This window comes from Amia ocellicauda, unplaced genomic scaffold (genome assembly GCF_036373705.1).
Source record: "Amia ocellicauda isolate fAmiCal2 unplaced genomic scaffold, fAmiCal2.hap1 HAP1_SCAFFOLD_56, whole genome shotgun sequence".
In the NCBI taxonomy this organism is placed as follows: domain Eukaryota; kingdom Metazoa; phylum Chordata; class Actinopteri; order Amiiformes; family Amiidae; genus Amia; species Amia ocellicauda.
Genome location: NW_027102986.1, coordinates 281,497 through 302,050, shown reverse-complemented (window position 1 = coordinate 302,050; position 20,554 = coordinate 281,497). Strand labels below are relative to the sequence as shown.

General features: G+C 46.4%; 2 non-coding genes and 7 pseudogenes across 2 annotated transcripts; all 9 read right to left on the bottom strand.

Moving 5' to 3' along the window:
- Positions 1-74: 74 nt before the first annotated feature.
- LOC136738383 (uncharacterized) lies at positions 75-193 on the bottom strand (annotated as a pseudogene).
- Positions 194-417: 224 nt separating this feature from the next.
- LOC136738467 (uncharacterized) lies at positions 418-536 on the bottom strand (annotated as a pseudogene).
- Positions 537-746: 210 nt separating this feature from the next.
- Positions 747-865, bottom strand: LOC136738565 (5S ribosomal RNA). Its single transcript, XR_010812647.1, has one exon. It is a non-coding gene; the product is annotated as a 5S ribosomal RNA (ribosomal RNA).
- A 226-nt stretch (positions 866-1,091) lies between these two features.
- LOC136738397 (uncharacterized) lies at positions 1,092-1,210 on the bottom strand (annotated as a pseudogene).
- A 210-nt stretch (positions 1,211-1,420) lies between these two features.
- Positions 1,421-1,539, bottom strand: LOC136738429 (uncharacterized; annotated as a pseudogene).
- A 215-nt stretch (positions 1,540-1,754) lies between these two features.
- On the bottom strand, positions 1,755-1,873 carry LOC136738479 (uncharacterized; annotated as a pseudogene).
- Positions 1,874-2,083: 210 nt separating this feature from the next.
- On the bottom strand, positions 2,084-2,202 carry LOC136738346 (5S ribosomal RNA). Its single transcript, XR_010812624.1, has one exon. It is a non-coding gene; the product is annotated as a 5S ribosomal RNA (ribosomal RNA).
- Positions 2,203-2,417: 215 nt separating this feature from the next.
- LOC136738457 (uncharacterized) lies at positions 2,418-2,536 on the bottom strand (annotated as a pseudogene).
- Positions 2,537-2,751: 215 nt separating this feature from the next.
- On the bottom strand, positions 2,752-2,870 carry LOC136738528 (uncharacterized; annotated as a pseudogene).
- Between the last annotated feature and the right edge of the window lie 17,684 nt (positions 2,871-20,554).

Sequence of the window (20,554 nt, the reverse complement as noted above, 5' to 3'; positions counted from 1 at the left end):
TTCTTCAATTATATCTCCTGGAGACAGAAAGAGAGTATTAAGAGCTACGATGAAGTTACCCAGGAGACGTAAAAAGCTTGCAGCACCTGGTATTTCTAGGAGGTCTCCCATCCAAGTACTGACCAGGCCCTGCACCGTTTAGCTTCCGAGATCAGACGAGATCGGGCGCATTCAGGACGGTGTGTCCACAAGCCGAAAGCCCTGGCTGCATGATGTCTCTTAAAGGTTGGCGGGTATTGACGGAACTTCCAGCAAAAAAATAAAAGAAAAAAAGAAAAAAGAAAAATGGATGGAAAAATATCAGTGCAGCAAAGGGTGTTGACAGTAGCCGGGTACGTGTACAATACTTCAATTATATCTCCTCCAGACAGAGAGAGAGTATTAAGAGCTACGATAAAGTTACCCAGGAGACGTAAAAGCTTGCAGCACTAGGTATTTCCAGGAGGTCTCACATTCATGTACTGACCAGGTCCTGCCCCGTTTAGCTTCCGAGATCTGACGAGATCGGGCGCGTTCAGGATGGTGTGGCCGCAAGCCGAGATGCCTGGCTGCATGATGTCTCTTAAAGGCTGGCGGGTATTGACAGAACTGCCAGCAAAAAAAAAAAAGAAAAATAGAGGGAAATATACCAGTGCAGCAAAGGGTGTTGAAAGTAGCCGGGTACGTGTACAATTCTTCAATTATATCTCCTGGAGACAGAAAGAGAGTATTAAGAGCTACGATGAAGTTACCCAGGAGACGTAAAAAGCTTGCAGCACCTGGTATTTCTAGGAGGTCTCCCATCCAAGTACTGACCAGGCCCTGCCCCGTTTAGCTTCCGAGATCCGACGAGATCGGGCGCATTCAGGACGGTGTGGCCGCAAGCCGAGAGGCCTGGCTACATGATGTCTCTTAATGGCTGGCGGGTATTGACGGAACTTCCAGCAAAAAAAAAAAAAAAAAAAAAAAGAAAAAGAAAAATGGAGGGAAAAATATCAGTGCAGTAATGGGTTTTGAAAGTAGCCGGGTACGTGTACAATACTTCAATTATATCTCCTCCAGACAGATAGAGAGTATTAAGAGCTACGATAAAGTTACCCAGGAGAAGTAAAAGCTTGCAGCACCAGGTATTTCCAGGAGGTCTCACATTCATGTACTGACCAGGTCCTGCCCCGTTTAGCTTCCGAGATCTGACGAGATCGGGCGCGTTCAGGATGGTGTGGCCGCAAGCCGAGATGCCTGGCTGCATGATGTCTCTTAAAGGCTGGCGGGTATTGACGGAACTGCCAGCAAAAAAAAAAAAGAAAAATAGAGGGAAATATACCAGTGCAGCACAGGGTGTTGAAAGTAGTCGGGTACGTGTACAATTCTTCAATTATATCTCCTGGAGAAAGAAAGAGAGTATTAAGAGCTACGATGAAGTTACCCAGGAGACGTAAAAAGCTTGCAGCACCTGGTATTTCCAGGAGGTCACACATCCAAGTACTGACCAGGCCCTGCCCCGTTTAGCTTCCGAAATCTGATATGATCGGGCGCGTTCAGGACGGTGTGACTACAAGCCAAGAGGCCTGGCTGCATGATGTCTCTTAAAGGCTGGCGGATATTGACGGAACTTCCAGCAAAAAAATAAAATAAAAAGAAAAATGGAGGGAAAAATATCAGTGCAGCAAAGGCTGTTGAAAGTAGCCGGGTACGTGTACAATTCTTCAATTATATCTCCTCCAGACTGAAAGAGAGTATTAAGAGCTATGATAAAGTTACCCAGGAGACGTAAAAGCTTGCAGCACCAGGTATTTCCAGGATGTCTCACATTCAAGTACTGACCAGGTCCTGCCCCGTTTAGCTTCCAAGATCTGACGAGATCGGGCGCGTTCAGGATGGTGTGGCCGCAAGCCGAGATGCCTGGCTGCATGATGTCTCTTAAAGGCTGGCGGGTATTGACATAACTGCCAGCAAAAAAAAAAAAGAAAAATAGAGGGAAAAATACCAGTGCAGCAAAGGGTGTTGAAAGTAGCCGGGTACGTGTACAATTCTTCAATTATATCTCCTGGAGACAGAAAGAGAGTATTAAGAGCTACGATGAAGTTACCCAGGAGACGTAAAAAGCTTGCAGCACCTGGTATTTCTAGGAGGTCTCCCATCCAAGTACTGACCAGGCCCTGCCCCGTTTAGCTTCCGAGATCTGACGAGATCGGGCGCATTCAGGACGGTGTGGCCGCAAGCCGAGAGGCCTGGCTGCATGATGTCTCTTAAAGGTTGGCGGGTATTGACGGAACTTCCAGCAAAAAAAAAAAAAAAAAAGAAAAATGGATGGAAAAATATCAGTGCAGCAAATGGTGTTGACAGTAGCTGGGTACGTGTACAATACTTCAATTATATCTCCTCCAGACAGATAGAGAGTATTAAGAGCTACGATAAAGTTACCCAGGAGACGTAAAAGCTTGCAGCACCAGGTATTTCCAGGAGGTCTCACTTTCATGTACTGTCCAGGTCCTGCCCCGTTTAGCTTCCGAGATCTGACGAGATCGGGCGCGTTCAGGATGGTGTGGCCGCAAGCCGAGATGCCTGGCTGCATGATGTCTCTTAAAGGCTGGAGGGTATTGACGGAACTTCCAGCTAAATAAAAAAGAAAAAAGAAAAATGGAGGGAAAAATATCAGTGCAGCAAAGGGTGTTGAAAGTAGCCGGGTATGTGTACAATTCTTCAATTATATCTCCTCCAGACAGAAAGAGAGTATTTAGAGCTACGATAAAGTTACCCAGGAGACGAAATAACTTGCAGCACCTGATATCTCCAGGAGGTCACCCATCCAAGTACTGACGAGCCCTTGCCCCGTTTAGCTTCCGAGATCTGATGAGATTGGGCGCGTTCAGGACGGTGTGGCCGCAAGCCAAGAGGCCTGGCTGCATGATGTCTCTTAAAGGCTGACGGGTATTGACGGAACTTCCAGCAAAAAAAAAATGGATAAAGAAAAATGGAGGGAAAAATATCAGTGCAGCAATGGGTGTTGAAAGTAGCCGGGTACGTGTACAATACTTCAATTATATCTCCTCCAGACAGAAAGAGAGTATTAAGAGCTACGATGAACTCACCTAAAGGATTATTAGGAACACCATACTAATACTGTGTTTGACCCCCTTTCGCCTTCAGAACTGCTTTAATTCTATGTGGCATTGCTTCAACAAGGTGCTGAAAGCATTCTTTAGAAATGTTGGCCCATATTGATAGGATAGCATCTTGCAGTTGATGGAGATTTGTGGGATGCACATCCAGGGCACGAAGCTCCCGTTCCACCACATCCCAAAGATGCTCTATTGGGTTGAGATCTGGTGACTGTGGGGGCCAGTTTAGTACAGTGAACTCATTGTCATGTTCAAGAAACCAATTTGAAATGATTCGACCTTTGTGACATGGTGCATTATCCTGCTGGAAGTAGCCATCAGAGGATGGGTACATGGTGGTCAAATAGGGATGGACATGGTCAGAAACAATGCTCAGGTAGGCTGTAGCATTTAAACGATGCCCAATTGGCACTAAGGGGCCTAAAGTGTGCCAAGAAGACATCCCCCACACCATTACACCACCACCACCAGCCTGCACAGTGGTAACAAGACATGATGGATCCATGTTCTCATTCTGTTTACGCCAAATTCAGACTCTACCATCTGAATGTCTCACCTCTTTTTCCTATTTGTAGTGGAGATGAGTGGTACCCGGTGGGGTCTTCTGCTGTTGTAGCCCATCCGCCTCAAGGTTGTACGTGTTGTGGCTTCACAAATGCTTTGCTGCATACCTCGTTTGTAACGAGTGGTTATTTCAGTCAAAGTTGCTCTTCTATCAGCTTGAATCAGTCGGCCCATTCTCCTCTGACCTCTAGCATCAACAAGGCATTTTCGCCCACAGGACTGCCGCATACTGGATGTTTTTCCCTTTTCACACCATTCTTTGTAAACCCTAGAAATGGTTGTGCGTGAAAATCCCAGTAACTGAGCAGATTGTGAAATACTCAGACCGGCCCGTCTGGCACCAACAACCATGCCACGCTCAAAATTGCTTAAATCACCTTTCATTCCCATTCAGACATTCAGTTTGGAGTTCAGGAGATTGTCTTGACCAGGACCACACCCCTAAATGCATTGAAGCAACTGCCATGTGATTGGTTGATTAGATAATTGCATTAATGAGAAATTGAACAGGTGTTCCTAATAATCCTTTAGGTGAGTGTATATGTATGTATGTGTATGTATGTCCAATTGCTTTGACAATACAAATGAAATGAATTGAGAGAGAGAGAGAGAGAGAGAGAGAGAGAGAGAGAGAGAGAGGGAGAGGAATATGAGCTCCTAAAAAACATTTGTTTTTATACATAAGCGGATTTAATTTGTGATTTACAAATGAATATATAGCACTATAAACATACACAGAAGACATGGAATAGAAATTCAGAAGAAAAAGTATTCAAAAAATAATAATTTTAAGAGAAACACAAAAAGAAGAAAGCAGAGAGACAGTTCAGGAAGAAAAGTCAGAAACGAAAAGCTGAAGACAAGAATTGGAGGTAAGAGACAAATAATTAAACAAAAAAATATGTATTAATAAAATAAATAAGCATTCTCAGTAGTTGACTCAGCCAATGAAAATGCAGAGCTCCGATTTGAATAGAGTGACAGTAGGAGAGAGCCCAACTGCCACTGAGACTGATAGAAATCTATCGAACAGCAGTCTGACTGCAGAGCTGCCTTTTGAAATCCGATACCCTGAAGACATTCGCTCTGCACAGGCTAAGAAGGACTACAAACAAGCTGTGATGAGAGCATCTCCTGAGACCCTCATCCTAGACTACACCGGTAAAGGAGAAAACAGGGTCAAGAACAATCTACTGTTCTACACCGCCTTTCACAAAACCCTGTGCCAGACATACCCCAATAACAACAAGAGGGGCATTAGCAGAGGCAGGCAGATCTCAGTGCTGGTAGAGAAAGACACAGACAGTGTGATGCTCACTTTTAATGTATACCACAACGGGACCATCATGGTGCAGGGCAGCGAGAGCAGCCTGGACCAATTAGCTCTTGGCTTCCACACCTCAAAGCAGCAGACTGAGGTAGAGAAACAAGAGCCAGAGCCGGCCACCCTGCAGTCTGCCCCCAGCCACACGGAGCCAGACAGTGCCCCATCTCCCACAGACTGCCCCCCTGTCTCCCCAAAACTCTCCAGCAACATTAAAACACTAAAGGAATGCCTATCAGTGCTGGAGCTGGAGTTTGCGGAGTTCAGGGAGCAGACCTTGAGCACCCTGGCCCAGACCTCCTTGTGCGATCAGTTCCGGGATGAGATGCACAGACTAAAGATGCAGCACAAGGCTGAGATCCATGAGCTGAGAGCAGCAGTGAGAGACCTGGAGGAGCAGAGCCAAACCCTGAGGACGGAGCTGCGCAGAGCGAGGGAGGAGCTGACCAGGACACCCCAGCAAAGCCAGCTAAGGAGCCTGCAGAGCCAGCTGGAGGAGCTAAGAGAGGAGCTACACATCACTGGAGCACAGAGACTGCACTGCACTGACCCCACAACACCTCCAACCCCTGACGCACCCACTGATCCACCCACACTCCCCACCACTCCTGACACACCCACTATCACCAGACCTGCCACTAATACACAACCCCCTGAAACGCCACTCCCCCAAAACACACCCGCTGCCCCCACCACTCCCGACGCAAACCCGGAGTGGCAGGTCAACGCAGAGGTGGTCATTCTGAGCGAATCCAATGGGAAGTTCCTGGTTGAGAGGCGCCTCTTCCCTGGGCGAAAAGTGAAAAAGCTTTGGTGCTCCACAGCACAGAGAGCCCTGGAGCTGCTCTCCAAGAGGAGGCTTTGCCAAGTCAAACACATCCTCATCCACACCGGCACTAACGACCTGAGTGCCCGCAGGGGCGATGTGGCCTCAGCCCTGAGACAGGTAGCAACGAAAGCCACAGAGGAATTCCCAACTGCCAAAATTTCCATCTCCACACTGCTGCCCCGCACAGACGTGCCCCTGCACATCATCCAGGCCATCAACGCAGAAGTGTCCCGAAGATGTGCCCTCCTCCCCAACGTCCACCTGGCACACCACTGAGACATCCAGCCACATCACCTGTATGACCACGTCCACCTCAACAAGACGGGTGTGAGGATCATCTCAAAGGTCCTCAAGGACACAACCCTGGGCCGAAACCCCACACGCCCCCACCTCGAGACCAGGAGCAAACCCCCCAGCCCCCGGCCACATCCCCAGCCACCGGCTCCACCCCAGCCCCAGCCCCTGAGACCCCGCGGCCCCATTCCCCACCCCCCCATCCCATCCCCAGAGGGCCCGTCCAGCACAGCAGAGCGGACAGCCGGGGACCAGCACAGCCACACAGCCACGCAGCAGCGGCTTCCAGAGCCTGGAGGCCCGATGCTGCCCAGCTGGCCCAGATAAGGCAACTCCTCAGTGTCATCTGTACCACACTGCTGAGTTAACTGAGCCTCAACACACATATATATGGTTGTGGAGATGGAGAGTAAGAAAAAATGTGATTTAATTATTCTGATATTTTGATGCAAAGATAAAATCTTTGAGTGATTATTATGTATATCCATATATAATTATTAATAGTAATATAATATCAGTTGTAGACCACAAATTAAACTTTCTTATGTAGAAGAGACAAGTATAATAAAATATATTAACATGTCCTTTAAAATAAGCAGTTGGAATATGCAGGGTTTACGCTCCTCAACTTTTGGAATGAAGAGCACAGGCCCTGAACTGATCAACACTGTAAATAGTTCAGATGTTTTCATTCTTGTAGAGACTTGGTGCTGTGCAGATATGTCTATACACTGGATGGATACAATGGATACAGGGAGCTGATTGTGCCCTCCTATAAAAAACCCAAAGTCAGGTGTGGCAGGGCCTCGTGGGGGATTATCGTGTGGTACAGGGAGGAGCTCCGAGCAGCCCTATGCCCAGTACAGAGAGGAGACACACACCTGTGGATGAAAATCAGAAAAGACACCCTACAAAATAACACAGATATATACCTATGTGCAATTTATATGCCACCCGCAGACTCCCCCTACTATAATGAGGAAGGCTTTCATGAGCTTCAAAACGAAATCTGCCACTTCCAGACCCTGGGCTCTGTACTGCTGTGTGGCGATCTCAATGCCAGGACTGGCAGAGAGATGGACTACATCAATACAGAGGGGAACACACACCTGTTTGGAGACTCCCCGCTGTGCCACACACACACCTCCACACTGACACAGCCACGACAGCGTGGTAAACAAGAGCAGGAAGCAGGTAGTGTGCCTATGTAAAAGCCTGGGTCTATATATCATCAATGGCAGGACCAGGGGGTACTCTCTGGGGAGATTCACATACTGCTCGGCTCTGGGCAGCAGTGTGGTGGACTACGCCATAACTGACCTGGACCCACAAGCCAACAATGCGTTTATAGTCAGACAACAATCTCCACTATCAGACCACAGCCAAATAACACTTTACCTAAAAAGATCAGCGCAGCCACAAGTCAGAGCCAAACTTCCCACAAAACTGGTCTCCCTGCCACCCAGTTAGAGATGGTCAGAGCCCAGCACAGAGAACTACACAAGAGCCCTGAATAGTGATGAGATTGAAAACATGTTAGACAGATATCAATCCTCACACTATCAAATAAACCAAAACGGAATAAACTCAGCCACCAAAACACTGAATGAAATATTTGAGAGACTGGCTTTAAAATCAAACATTAAAACAATTAAAAACCAAAATATGAAATCGTCTAAAAGAAAAAAAGAACAGTGGTGTGACCAGGAGTGTGAAACTTCTAGGAAACACCTGAGACATCTCTCCAACACTAAACACAGAGAGCCCGACAACCAGGAGGCTCGCCTCAGCTACTGCCAGGCCCTGCGGCACTACAAGCAACTCCTCAGTAAGAAAAAAGACCACTATATGGGCAGAATAAATACCCCAAAAACAAAAAATGAAATACCAATTCAAAATGGAGAAATCTGGAAAACACACTTTGAAAAACTTTAACAAAATGTTGAAAACAATCCAAAGCCAGAACAGGTTAAAATATTAAAAAACCTAAATAAATTGGAAGAAATCATTAAGAATAACCAAAATCCCTTAGATAACCCATTTACAATACAGGAACTAAAACATCAACTCAAAATCCTCAAACCCAGGAAAGCCAGCGGCCCCGACAGCATCAGCCCTGAGATGCTGAAGCACAGCAGCCCGCAGCTGCAGGAGGCTCTGCTCAAACTCTTTAACCTGGTGCTGAGAGCCGGGTGTTTCCCTGAGGTCGGGAATCAAGGATTGATCACCCCGATTTTTAAAAGTGGAGACAAATTAGACCCCAATAACTACTGGGGCAGCTGTGTGAGCAGTAACCTGGGGAAGGTGTTCTGCAGTATCATCAACGCCCAGATACTGGCCTTCCTTACCAAGCACAGTGTCCTGAATAAGAGTCAGATTGGCTTCCTACCAAAACACAGCACAACCGATCATATTTACACTCTACACACCCTCATAAATAAATATACCCAAAACAATAAAGGAAAAATATTTGCCTGTTTTGTAGACTTTAGAAAGGCATTTGACTCAATCTGGCACAAGGGATTATTTTATAAACTTCTACAGAGTGGTGTAGGGGGTAAAGTTTATGACATCATTAAATCAATGTATTCTGAAAACAAATGCGGAGTTCAAATTGGCAACTCAAGAACAGAGTTCTTCACTCAGGGGCGGGGAGTGAGACAGGGCTGCAGTCTGAGTCCAACACAGTTCAACATCTACATCATCGAGTTGGCCACAGTGTTGGAGCAGTCTGACGCCCGCAGCCTAACTCTCCATGACACAGAGATCAAGTTCCTGCTCTACGCAGACGACCTGGTGCTGCTGTCGCCCACAGAGCAGGGGCTTCAGCAGAACCTGGCGCTGCTAGAGCAGTACTGTCAGAAATGGGCCCTGGCAGTCAATCTGGACAAGACCAGAGTTATGGTTTTCCAGAAAAAAGCCCCATCTCAGGGAAACAGGTACCGCTTCACTCTGGGCAGCACTGGATTAGAGCACTGCACCAGATACAACTACCTTGGCCTGACCATCAGTGCGTCAGGGAGCTTCAGCCTGGCTATAAACGCATTAAAAGACAAGACACGCCGGGCATTTTATGCCATAAAGACACAATTTGGGAAAACAACAATACCAATAACTATTTGGATTAAAATATTAAACTCCATCATCCAACCAATCCTGCTATATGGGAGCGAAGTGTGGGGTCCCCTCATGAACCTCAATAACAACAATTGGGACAAAAGCCCCATGGAAATATTCCACCTAGAATTTAATAAAAACATCTTACACGTACACAGAAACGCCCCCACGGCTCTGAGGCTCACAGAGCCCGAACACACAATGACCAAAACAACAACAATTGGGAAAATTGACATGTACCTGAAAAGCAAATACACAAAAGATTAGAGACACGAATTAGAATTACAAAACAAATTGGAATGCTACCGGGCCCTGAATAGAAACATTACATTGGCTGAATACTTAAAAATCCAAAATATAAAAGAGAGACAAAATCTAACTAAATACAGGCTCAGTGACCACAGCCTCGCCATTGAAAAAGGCCGCTACAGAAAATTCTGGGTTGCCAGAGAAGAGCGGCTGTGCAGCCAGTGTGACCTAGGGGAGGTCGAAACACAGGCGCATTTCCTGCTGTCCTGCCCTAAATACACAAAAATCAGGGAGACATACTTTAAAATATTAAAAATGCATATCCCTGAGTTCAGCATGATCCCCGATTGCTGCAAACTCCCCGTCCTGCTGGGAGAGGAGGAGCGCACTGCCTTCTTAGCAGCGCAATATGTATCCACCTGCCACAGCCTGCGAGACAGTGTGTAGACACCAGCCTGTGGCACTCCATTTGCAAAACAAAATAAAAACAGTGATTTTTCTGATGTCATGACACAAATTTTGATACAAACAACAAATATGGTTTATATCCTACTTAATTTTATTTCAATGTGTACTATATTTGTTCCACTGAATCTTGTATTGCAATGTTTTGTCTTGATTGATAGAACATTTGTATCTGCTTTGGCAATATTGTGATAGATCATGCCAATAAAGCACCTTTGAATTGAATTGAAATGAATTGACAGACAGACAGACACACGCACACACACACACACACACACACACAGAGCCAGCCAGCCAGACAGCCAGCCAGCTCAGCCATGACATCACGAGCCTCTCTCAGCTGACTGCTATGACATCACAGAGCACGTACATTCCGTTGCTTGCCGTCTGTCAACCACTCAGTCACTGCCAGCCAGACTGGCTGGCTGGCTGGATGGGGGGGCTGCTTGCTGCTGCTGCGTATCTTAGCAAGCTAATTTGCCTGACCGGCCTTCCTATTCCTCTGCCCAAATGCCCACCTAAGCCCAATCTGCTGTTCACCTGGATCACAGCTCCGCCCCAACAAGGCAGATCCTCCCAAAAATGGTACAAACTGATCCACGTTCCCCTCCACGGAAAGCTTTAGCCCAAAATAAGGGACACATTCTGTAACAACATAACGAATGCCCACCCAACCTGTGACAAAACTGATAAAAAAGAAAAACGGTCAGTCCTCCTGGTGGAGGGACACACAGCCACCCTGGCTGCCCAATATGTCAGCGCCTACCACAGCCTGAGGGACACAGTGACACACGAGCACCGGCTGTAAATATAATGTAAATACTCGTTTGTAATGCATGTCATTGTATTTCAAAAAGGAATCTGGAAATAGTAAACCTATTTTTTTTATTTGAATGTATTAAAGATCACATTTTATTACATTTTCTTTTTCTGTAATTCATTACATTATATTGAGATTCATAATTCTATTATTTATTTTCCGTATGTATGTATGTATGTATTATTGTATGGAAGGAAAGTTAGAAATGATTTTCTCAAACCTGTTTTTCTCTCTTGTATACTTAAGAAAGATAAGGTCAAGCTAGAAGGTCAGGAGGCCATAAGGTAGTTTGATTTCTGTTTGTTATTTACGATGAGAACCTTGGAGACAATGTCAAACGGTATGACCTACGTGCCTGTTCCTTAAAACCATGTGTAGATCTATGAACTCTGTTCTATAATGAAATATGTTCTGCTTAGTTAGCCTTTAAGATAACATAGTAATGATTTTCTAGCATGTATGTATGTATGTATGTATGTCCAATTGCTTTGACAATACAAATGAATTGAATTGAGAGGGAGAGAGAGAGAGAGAGAGAGAGACAGACAGACAGACAGACTGACAAACACAAACAGACACACACACACACACACACACACACAGACACACACACAGCCAGCCAGCCAGCCAGCCAGCCAGCTCAGCGATGACATCACAAGCCTCTCTCAGCTGACTGCTATGACATCACAGAGCATGAACATTCCGTTGCTTGCCGTCTGTCAACCACTCAGTCACTGCCAGCCAGACTGGCTGGCTGGCTGGATGGGGGGGCTGCTTGCTGCTGCTGTGTACCTTAGCAAGCTTATTTGCTTGACCGGCCTTCCTACTCCTCTGCCCACATGCCCACCTATGCCCGATCTGCTGTTCACCTGGATCACAGCTCCGCCCCAACAAGGCAGATCCTCCCAAAAATGGTACAAACTGATCCACGTTCCCCTCCACAGAAAGCTTTAGCCCAAAATAAGGGACACATTCTGCCCAATATGTCAGCACCAACCACAGCCTGAGGGACACAGTGACACACGAGCACCGGCTGTAAATATAATGTAAATACTCGTTTGTAATGCATGTCATTGTATTTCAAAAAAGGAATCTGGAAATGGTATACCTATTTTCTTTATTTGTATGTATTAAAGATCACATTTTATTACATTTTCTTTTTCTGTACTTCATTACATCTTATTGTGATTCATAATTCTATTATTTATTTTCCGTGTATATGTATGTATGTATGTATTGTGACAAACCAAGGGGCAGGGTCATACATGGCAGATATGTCAGGCCAGGTCTGCTGCAAGGTGTGTACTCTAGGGTAGAATACCGACCCTAGGCAACTACACTCCCCAGAAACCCTCAGGCAGCCATTCTAGCACCTAATGTGGTCACTTGGTGTTACTTCCTCAATTATTCATCAGGTATATAAGGCAGGCCTGAGAGAGAGAGAAGTGAGAGACAATAGGGTGAGTTATCTGGAAAACAGAGGTAGCTCATAAGGAGAAAGCCAAGACTTATTTATTCCAGACTTTGTTTAAAATAGAATGATTATGTAAGATTAGTTACAACTCCAGTGTGAGTTAGGTTTTGTTTTCAGATTTGTTTTGTTTGAAGTAAACATACAGGCACAGCCCTGTATTTGCAACCTCCTCCCTGGGTCATGACTGGTTTTTACTCCTAAGAAGATCACAGAGAAGACCCGCACATGTGTACAGCCAAGGCGTTTTGTCACATTTGGTGTAGAATGCGGGCAGCACCTCATGAAACCCAGACTGGCTGAGTGAATTTTTTTATCCAAAAAAAAAAAACTACAGGCTGTAATAGCCCAACAGGAAGCGACCAGGGTGCAGCAGGTGGCTCACCAGGATGCTATGCGGATGCATCAGGAAGCACTGCAGGTCCAGCATGATACAAATAAAATGTTTAGAGAAGAGCAGGAAAAGGTGACTAAAGAGCTGAAAGAGAGTGTTGAAGCACTTGCAACCAGGATTGGTCCACAGGGGGCTGCAACCCATTCCACTCCCCGCACCAATCACTTTCTGCAGAAAATGACAAAACAGGACGATGTTGAGGCCTTCCTTATGACCTTTGAGAGGACAGCGGAGAGAGGGATGGCCAAAAGATTCCTGGGCAGGGCTTGTGGCACCTTATCTGGCAGGGGATGCACAGAAAGCGTACTTTGATCTGGAGCTGAAGGACGCCCAGGACTATGATAAATTGAAAGCGGAGATAATGACCCGATTGGGCGTGACCACCGCAGTGAGGGCACATCGGTTTCAGCAGTGGGCCTACCAACCAGGACAACCAATCCGAACGCAGATGTTTGATCTGATCCATCTGGCCAGGAAATGGCTACAGCCAGAGGTCCATTCATCAGCCGAGGTGGTGGAGGCCATAGTCCTTGACAACTACCAACGCTGTTTGCCCAAGGACGTTCGACGCTGGGTTGGCCAGAATGAGGTGCTGTCCGCTGACACCTTGGTGGCCATTGTAGAGCGGTTCTATACAGCCGGAGCAGCAGAGCATGTACCGGAGGTTAAAAACTCATTCCCCAGGCCATGACGAACCAGCGGACCGGGTAAGATGGTTCCAAAGTACTCTGGGAAACATGACGCGCTGGGTTGGAAGAAAAGAGCAAGACTGGGGGGGGCAAAGGTGGGGCCTAAAGCCGAGACTAAGGGTTATAGGGGGTCACCAACACAACCAATTGTCTGCTACAATTGTGACAAAGTAGGACATATTGCGGCCCACTGCCCAGGTAGAGAGGAACCAATGCAATGTAATGTGTGTGATATGGGGAAAGAGAAACCGGTATTTTATGCCTGCCCTGTTGGGACGGATGTTTTCATAGGCGGAGTACCTAATCCAAAACACATGTGTACAGTGATAGTCGATGAGAAAGAAGTGGCTGCTCTACTCGACTCTGGCAGTATGGTTACACTGGTCACAGAAAAATTAGTAGCGACCAACAAGCTGGATAGACATCAGGAGCTCAGTATCACATGCACACATGGTGACACACGCCCCTATCCCACAGCCCTTGTAAACATACAGACAGAGGCCGGGAAACTAGATTACGAAGTCGGTGTGGTACCCAACATGCCATATGATGTGATACTGGGACGATATTTTCCTAATTTTGGAAAACTAGATAGAAAACATAGTAAATTGGAAATGCACACTGAAAACTGTAAGCCAGAAGTTGCCTCGATCCCACAACTAGAGCTAAAAGTAGACCTGGTTCCAGTTGAGTCGACAGTGAAGGTTTTGGTTGGGGAAAATTAAACTGAAAACATAGGGGTGGAATGTAGTGACGTAGATGACCCTATGGAGGGTGAGGAACCCAGCACTAGCAGGGTGGGTGAGAATCCATTCATAGAGACCCCTGAAGCTGACAATGTAGAAGTGTCAGTGTTAGAGGGACTCCCCACTGATTTTGGCAGCGCACAGGTGCGAGATCTCACTCTACACTATGCTAAAGAAAATGTGAAGGTAGTAAATGGGACCCCTATGACTACTGCAGACCCGCCAACAGCTTATCCTTATTTTATGGTAAAAAATGACCTATTGTACCGTGTAAATAAGATAGGGGTGGACATTGTGGAGCAATTGCTAGTTCCCACCCCATTCAGACGAACAGTTCTCAATCTGGCACATGGGCATATCCTGGGGGGACATCTGGGGATGGACAAAACCAAGGATAGACTCCTGAGGAGGTTTTACTGGCCAGGCGTACATGCAGACGTGACAGAACATTGTAGCTCATGTCCTGAATGTCAACTACATGCTCCTAAACCAGCCTTCAGAAGCCCACTGGTCCCTTTGCCCATCATAGAGACCCCCTTTGCTAGGATAGCTATGGATGTGGTGGGACCTCTCCCGAAATCAGCCAGAGGGCATCAGTATATACTGGTTATTTTGGATTATGCCACCAGGTACCCAGAAGCCATTCCACTGCGGACCATGGCTTCAAAAGGTATTGCAAAAGAGCTAATGTTGATGTGTAGTAGGGTGGGGATACCGAGGGAGATATTAACAGATCAGGGCACACCCTTTATGTCTAAGGTTATGACCGATCTGTGTAAATTGTTGCAGGTTAAGCAGTTGAGAACATCAGTCTACCACCCACAAACAGATGGGTTGGTTGAGAGATTTAATAGGACCCTGAAGTCCATGCTAAGAAAGGTAATCGATAAGGATGGGAAAAATTGGGAATTCATGCTGCCCTACTTGATGTCTGCCATTAGGGAAGTCCCACAGGCTTCCCTGGGCTTTTCGCCTTTTGAACTGTTATATGGGAGGCACCCCAGGGGGATATTAGACATAGCCCGTGAAACGTGGGAACAAGAGTCCACTCCTTTCCGGAGTGTAGTCGAGCACATCAATGCTATGCAAGAGAGAATAGCCACAGTCACTCCCATTGTGAGAGAGCACCTAAGGCAGGCACAGGAACACCAACAATTCGCCTATAATCGTCAGGCTACACTGAGGGTGTTCCAGCCTGGTGATAGGGTGTTGGTGTTGGTTCCCACTGTAGAATGTAAATTTCTGGCTACGTGGATGGGACCTTATGAGATTATAGAGCGAATACGGGAAGTGAACTATAAGGTTCAGCAACCTGGCCGCCGACCCCCAGAACAAATATATCATGTCAACTTAATAAAAGCCTGGAAGGACAGGGAAGTGTTGATGTTGACTTACCCCCCTCAGCCACTAGGGACACCGAAGGTGAATATTGCAGCTGCCTTGTCACCTGACCAGTTGAAGGAGGTGAACGACTTGATAATACGTAATAGGGAAGTTTTCTCAGGCATACCGGGGCGTACCCATTTAGTCTCTCACAACATTGTGTCTCTCCCAGGAAAGAAGGTAAATATGAGGCCTTACAGGGTACCAGAAGCTCGCAGGAACACTATTAGAAATGAGGTTAAGGAAATGCTGGAGGCAGGGGTTATTGAAGAATCCCACAGTGAGTGGTCCAGCCCTATAGTCATGGTTTCCAAACCTGATGGCTCCTGGAGATTCTGTAATGATTTTAGAAAGGTTAATGAAATTTCAAAGTTTGATGCATACCCAATGCCCCGAGTAGATGAATTGTTAGAGAATATTGGGAATGCTCGCTATATTTCAACTATTGACTTAGCCAAGGGCTACTGGCAGATTCCCTTGACCCCGGGTGCCAAAGAAAAAACAGCCTTTGCAACCCCAGATGGTCTGTTTCACTACACAGTGATGCCCTTTGGCCTGCATGGTGCTCCTGCCACCTTTCAAAGGTTGATGGACCACATACTTAGACCACACAGGACGTATGCGGCAGCATATTTAGATGATGTGGTCATTCACAGTCCAGATTGGGAATCACATTTGTCTCAGCTCCAAGCGGTATTGGATTCAATACATGCAGCAGGCCTGATGGCTAATCCAACCAAATGCAATTTGGGGTTGGAAGAGGCCAAATACTTGGGCTATACAGTAGGGAGGGGTATGGTGAAACCCCAAATATCCAAGGTTGAAGCCATAAACTCTTGGCCTAGGCCTGTCAATAAAAAGCAGGTTTGGGCATTTTTAGGGTTAACTGGGTATTACCGGAGGTTTATTCCCAACTATGCTACCTTAGCGGCCCCTCTGACTGATATGACTAAGGCTACAGAACCCAATATGGTTAGATGGGGTGATACAGCAAACCGGGCTTTCCGGAGCCTACAGGAGGCGCTCTGCCGCAACCCCGTTTTAATGGTACCAGACTTTCAGAAAGAATTTATAGTCCAGACGGACGCCTCTGAGGTGGGGATCGGAGTGGTTTTGTCCCAAAGAATGGGTGATCATGAACACCCGGTGTTGTTCCTTAGCAGAAAGTTGGAATCCAATGAAATAAATTATTTGGTAGTTGAAGAAGAATGTTTGGCAGTGAAGTGGGCTTTGGACAGTCTTCGATACTATTTGTTGGGCAGGCACTTCACCCTGATCACTGACCATGCCCCCCTCACTTGGATGCATCGTTCGAAAGACAGGAATGCCCGTGTGATGAGGTGGTTTTTGAGTCTCCAACATTTTCATTTCACCCTGCAGCACAGGCCAGGGAAGGCCATGGGGAATGTTGATGGGCTGTCCCGGGTGCATGCTTTTTTGCAGCTGTCGCTCGACCTATGGGGTCGCAGCTGGGGGGGAGGATGTGGGACCAACCAAGGGGCAGGGTCATACATGGCAGACATGTCAGGCCAGGTCTGCTGCAAGGTCTGCACTCTAGGGAAGAAAACCGACCCTAGACAACTACACTCCCCAGAAACCCTCAGGCAGCCTAATGTGGTCACTTGGTGCTACTTCCTCAATTATTCACCAAGTATATAAGGCGGAAAGATAGAGTCAAGCTAGAAGGTCAGGCCAGAAGCTAGTTTGATTTCTGTTTGTTATTTACGATGAGAACCTTGGAAACAATGTCAAACGGTATGACCTACGTGCCTGTTCCCTAAAACCATGTGTAGACCTATGGACTCTGTTCTATAATGATATATGTTCTGCTTAGTTAGCCTTTAAGATAACATAGTAATGACTTTCTAGCATGTATGCATGTATGTATGTATATATATATATATATATATATATATATGTATGAATGTATGTATGTCCAATTGCTTTGACAATACAAATGAATTGAATTGAGAGGGAGAGAGAGAGAGAGAGAGAGAGAGAGAGAGAGAGAGAGAGAGAGAGAGACAGACAGACTGAAAAACAGACAAACAGACACACACACACACACACAGACATACACACACACACACAGAGCCAGCCAGCCAGCCAGCTCAGCGATGACATCACGAGCCTCTCTCAGCTGACTGCTATGACATCACAGAGCACGTACATTCCGTTGCTTGCCGTCTGACAACCACTCAGTCACTGCCAGCCAGACTGGCTGGCTGGCTGGATGTGGGGGATGCTTGCTGCTGCTGCGTACCTTAGCAAGCTTATTTGCTTGACCGGCCTTCCAACTCCTCTGCCCACATGCCCACCTATGCCCGATCTGCTGTTCACCTGGTCACAGCTCCGCCCCAACAAGGCAGATTCTCCCAAAAATGGTACAAACTGATCCACGTTCCCCTCCACGGAAAGCTTTAGCCCAAAATAAGGGACAAATTCTGTAACAACATAATGGATGCCCACCCAACCTGTGACAAAACTGAGAAAAAAGAAAAACGCCAGTCCTCCTGGGGGAGGGACACACAGCCACCCTGGCTGCCCAATATGTCAGCGCCTACCACAGCCTGAGGGACACAGTGACACACGAGCACCGGCTGTAAATATAATGTAAATACTTGTTTGTTATGCATGTCATTGTATTTCAAAAAAGGAATCTGGAAATAGTAAACCTATTTTCTTTATTTGTATGTATTAAAGATCACATTTTTTTACATTTTCATTTTCTGTACTTCATTACATCTTATTGTGATTCATAATTCTATTATTTATTTTCCGTGTAGATGTATGTATGTATGTATGTATGTATGTATATGTATGTATGTCCAATTGCTTTGACAATACAAATGAATTGAATTGAGAGGGAGAGAGAGAAAGAGAGAGAGAGAGAGAGAGAGAGAGAGAGAGAGAGGAATATGAGCTCCTAAAAAACTTTTGTTTTTATACATAAGCGGATTTAATTTGTCATTTACAAATGAATATATAGCACTATAAATATACACAGAAGACATGGAATAGAAATTCAGAAGAAAAAGTATTCAAAAAATTATAATTTTAAGAGAAACACAAAAAGAAGAAAGCAGAGAGACAGTTCAGGAAGAAAAGTCAGAAAAGAAAAGCTGAAGACAAGAATTGGAGGTAAGACCTTTCACCTATAGAGACAAATAATTAAACAAAAAAATATGTATTAATAAAATAAATAAGCATTCTCAGTAGTTGACTCAGCCAATGAAAATGCAGAGCTCCGATTTGAATAGAGTGACAGTAGGAGAGAGCCCAACTGCCACTGAGACTGATACAAATCTATCGAACAGCAGTCTGACTGCAGAGCTGCCTTTTGAAATCCGATACCCTGAAGACATTCGCTCTGCACAGGCTAAGAAGGACTACAAACAAGCTGTGAAGAGAGCATCTCCTGAGACCCTCATCCTAGACTACACCGGTAAAGGAGAAAACAGGGTCAAGAACAATCTACTGTTCTACACTCAGTACCCCACCGCCTTTCACAAAACCCTGTGCCAGACATACGCCAATAACAACAAGAGGGGCATTAGCAGAGGCAGGCAGATCTCAGTGCTGGTAGAGAAAGACACAGACAGTGTGATGCTCACTTTTAATGTATACCACAACGGGACCTTCATGGTGCAGGACAGCGAGAGCAGCCTGGACCAATTAGCTCTCGGCTTCCACACCTCAAAGCAGGAGACTGAGGTAGAGAAACACGAGCCAGAGCCGGCCACCCTGCAGTCTGCCCCCAGCCACACGGAGCCAGACAGTGCCCCATCTCCCACAGACTGCCCCCCTGTCTCCCCAAAACTCTCCAGCAACATTAAAACACTAAAGGAATGCCTATCAGTGCTGGAGCTGGAGTTCGCGGAGTTCAGGGACTAAAGATGCACCACAAGGCTGAGATCCATGAGCTGAGAGCAGCAGTGAGAGACCAGGAGGAGCAGAGCCAAACCCTGAGGACGAAGCTGCACAGAGCGAGGGAGGAGCTGACCAGGACACCCCAGCACAGCCAGCTGAGGAGCCTGCAGAGCCAGCTGGAGAAGCTAAGAGAGGAGCACAGAGACTGCACTGCACTGACCCCACAACACCTACAACCCCTGACGCACCCACTGACGCACCCACTGATCCACCCACACTCCCCACCACTCCTGACACCCCCACTATCACCAGACCTGCCACTAATACACAAACCCCTAAAACGCCACTCCCCTAAAACACACCCGCTGCCCCCACCACTCCCGACGCAAAACCCGGAGTGGCAGGTCAACACAGAGGTGGTCATTCTGAGCGACTCCAATGGGAAGTTCCTGGATGAGAGGCGCCTCTTCCCTGGGCGAAAAGTGAAAAAGCTTTGGTGCCCGACAGCACAGAGAGCCCTGGAGCTGCTCTCCAAGAGGAGGCTGTGCCAGGTCAAACACATCCTCATCCACACCGGCACTAACGACCTGAGTGCCCGCAGGGGCGATGTGGCCTCAGCCCTGAGACAGGTGGCAAAGAAAGCCACAGAGGAATTCCAAACTGCCAAAATCACCATCTCCACACTGCTGCACCGCACAGACGTGCCCCTGCACATCATCCAGGCCATCAACGCAGAAGTATCCCGAAGATGTGCCCTCCTCCCCAACGTCCACCTGGCACACCACTGAGACATCCAGCCACATCACCTGTATGACCACGTCCACCTCAACAAGACGGGTGTGAGGAAGGTCCGTTTTTAGTGTTTCTCTGAACACATCCAAGCTTACCTAGGCGCTACATATTCTTTTCAATTACCCGTAATTCTGATCTGTATTTTGGCTTGTTAATAGAAGTTATTGAAGTTGGACTCCTAATTCAAAATAACCAATATGTATCTCAACGTAATTTACTGACAGACATCACTCTTTATCATTTTTACTTTTGAAGGAACTGCTTTGTATTCTGTGTATTGTTTTATTGTAGTGCTGCTTCCTTTCTTGGCCAGGTGTTACTTGCAAAAGTGATTTTATTCTCAATGTAAGCTCAAAGTCAAATAGTTTAAATAAGAAAACAATGTATTGAAATGAGAACATCATGAACCTGTGTAATTGTGCTGAAGGACAAGCACTGAAAGCAGA